Raw genomic sequence first — 3,359 nt, 5'->3', positions numbered from 1 at the left:
AGAATCCTCTGACCAATTGCCATTAAAGGAAGAACCTGGGGGCTACCTAAACCTAAACCCCACCTCCAGAGCTCCTTCTATAGGATTTCCCTTCACACTCCAGCAACCCCACCCTGAGGGTGGGTCTGACCTTATACTCCATCCCACCCTACCTGTCACTGCTGAGAAAGGAAGCCAAGAATTTCTTGAACTCCAGTGGAAAATATTCATTAACTTTTCATCAAGATTTTTTTTAAGTTTTATGTATTCTTTCTTTTTTTTTCCCCCTCTGTTTAATTGTGACCAGAATGGTTCATGCACAAATATGCATGTTTTTGTTTCTTTTTTCTCATTTCTAGCATTTCTTGAAGGCAGTTACTTTTCATGGATCAGTATTTTGAGGACTAAGAAATTTGACTAGTATAGCTTAGTTTTGTTTTGTATTCTTTTATTTTTAAAATTTTTATTTTATATATTTTTTCTCTCTCATATCTGTTTTCCTTGATTCTTTTTCTCTTTTATTCTGCTAACAGCCAAACTCTATTGTTCTCTCTTTCACTCTTCCTTTCGTGTTTTACTTCTAATTTTTCTCCTCCTCCCTCATAATCATTACATCTTACATCACTTCTGTTCTCTCCCTGTTCACCATTCAAAATTGTAAACACTTTTGCAAACTTACTGTTTTACTGTGGGCAATAACCGATCACATCATTTCTGTTTATTGTGACAATTAACATTGTAGAAGTCATAGCAGGAACTATTTGGTTTAATGCTGTATATTGTTTGCATGGGTCATGTTATTATTTGTCTCCTCCTAAACTGTGAGGTACTAGAAACCTTCAGGGACACTATAAGTCCATGGGGTAGAATCTTTACTGCCTCAGATTTGTACTGTTAGATGGGTAGACATACAAACAACATGAATAAGCAGGGAAACAAATCTCCCTGCCCATAAAAATTTACTTCAATAACAGAACTCATTGCCAGCACAGTGAAAAAAAAATGCCAGAGAAGGGATTTAGAATGTATATAGTTAAACTTATCTGCAAGGTAAGGATGATATGAAGAGTGAAATCAGAGAGAACACAGGAAATAAAATATCACTTCAATAAAGGGATAGAGATTCTGAAAAAATCAAGCAAATATCCTCAAAATGAAGGAATCAATAAGCTTAATTAAAATTTCAATGGAAAGCATCACCAACAGATTAGACCACCTGGAAGACAGAGTTTCAGGCAATGAAGACAAAATATAAAATCTTGAAAATAAAGTTGACCATGGGGAAAAGATGTTAAAAGCTATGAACAGAAATTCCAAGAATTATGGGATAACCTGAAAAGACCAAATATAATATTTATGAGAATAGATGAAGGCACGGAGATACAAACCAAAGGAATGCACAATCTTTCTAATGAAATACTATTAGAAGATTTCCCAAGCCTTAAGAGTAAAATGCAAAATCAAATACAAGAGGCTTACAGGACCCCAAATATAGAAAATTACCACAGACCCACACCAAGGCACATTATTATGAAAATGTCTAATATACAGAATAAGGATAGAATTTTAAAGGGTGCCAGAGAAAAATGACAGGTCAGATTAAGAAGGAAACCAATATAGATCTCAGCTGATTTCTCAACCCAGACCCTCAAAGCTAGGAGGTTGTGAAATAATATATACCGAGCTCTGAAAGAAAATGTATGCTATCCAAGAATACTATACCCAGCAACATTAAACTTCAGAATTGACAATGAAGTAAAATTCTTCATGATAAACTTAAGTTAAAAGAAAGCTTGTACTACAAACATACTCAAAATATTTCATAAAGAAGAAATGAAAAATAAAACGAAAACCAGAAAAAGGAGGAAAGACACTAGAAGAATAGTCAAGCAAAGGACTAACTCAAATTAAAAACCAGAAATAAATCAAAATGACATGGAATAAAAATTATATCTCAATAATTACATTGAATATAAATGGCCTAAACTCATCAATCAAAAGACATAGACTGGAAGGTTGGATTGAAAAACAAGACCCAACAATATGCTGCCTCCAAGAGACTCACCTCACAAGCAAAGACATCCACAGACTGAAAGTAAAAGGATGGGAAACAAACATATCATTCACATGGATCTCATAAACAAGCAGGTATTTTTATCCTCATATCAGATAAAGTGGACATAAAGCCAAAGTTAATCAGGAGGGACAAAGAAAGACATTTTATAATGCTTAAGGGAATTATACATCAACAAGATATAACAATCAAAAATATTTATGCCCCAAACAATGGAGCATCTATGTTTCATGAAACAAACTCTTCTCAATTTCAAGAATCAAATAGACCACAACACAATCATACTGAGTGACTTTAACACACCTCTCTGAATACTGGATAAATCCTCCAAACAAAAACTAAATAAAGAAACTATAAAACTAAAAAAATACAATTAATTCTTTAGACTTAACAGACAATATAGAATATTTCATCATTAATACTGAATAACTTTCTTTTCAGCAGCACATGGATTCCTCTAAAACAGACCATATGTAGGCCACAAAGCAACTCCTATCAAATACAAAAAAAAAAAAAATAGAGATGATACCTTGCATTATACTACATCATATGGAATGAAATTAGAAATCAACAATAAAATAAAAAACAGAAGCTACTCTTACACCTGGAGACTAATGTGCTATTAAATGGTCAATGGATAGCAGAAAAAAATAAAAAATACACTTAGAGGTAAATAAGATTAGCAATACAACATATCAAAATCTCTGAGACACTATGAAGGCAGTGCTAAAAGGAAAGTTCATTGCATTGAGCTCATGCATTAAAAGACTAGAAAGTCAATGTAAAAACGACCCAACATTACATCTCAAGACCTAGAAAAAGAAGAACAAATCAACACTAGAATCATTAGAAAACAGGAAACAATTAAAATCAGAGCCAAATCAATGAATTGAAACAAAAAAATTTCAAAAAATCAACAAAATAAAAACTTGGTCCTTTGAAAAAAAGAAGTAGAATTAATAAACCCTTAGCCAAGCTTAAAAAGAGAAAGAGAAAACTCAAATTACTCAAATTTACAATGAAAAAAGAAATATCACAACATACACTACTGAAATATGAGATAATAATCAAAAACTATTTTGAAAATCTGTGTTCCAATAAAATAGAAAATCTTGAAGACATTGACAAATTTCCACAGACATATGACCTACACAAATTGAATGAGGAGGACACTGAAAATTTATATAGATCAATTTCACGCAATGAAATTGAAGAAATGATCAAAGGTCTACCAAGAAAGAAAACCCCAGGACCAGACAGAATCTCAGCCAACTTCTATCAGACCTTCAAAGAAGAATTAACATCA

Source organism: Marmota flaviventris, chromosome 2, assembly GCF_047511675.1.
Source record: "Marmota flaviventris isolate mMarFla1 chromosome 2, mMarFla1.hap1, whole genome shotgun sequence".
NCBI lineage: Eukaryota > Metazoa > Chordata > Mammalia > Rodentia > Sciuridae > Marmota > Marmota flaviventris.
The sequence above is the reverse complement of the archived record's forward strand: the minus strand, read 5'-3'. Positions refer to the sequence as shown.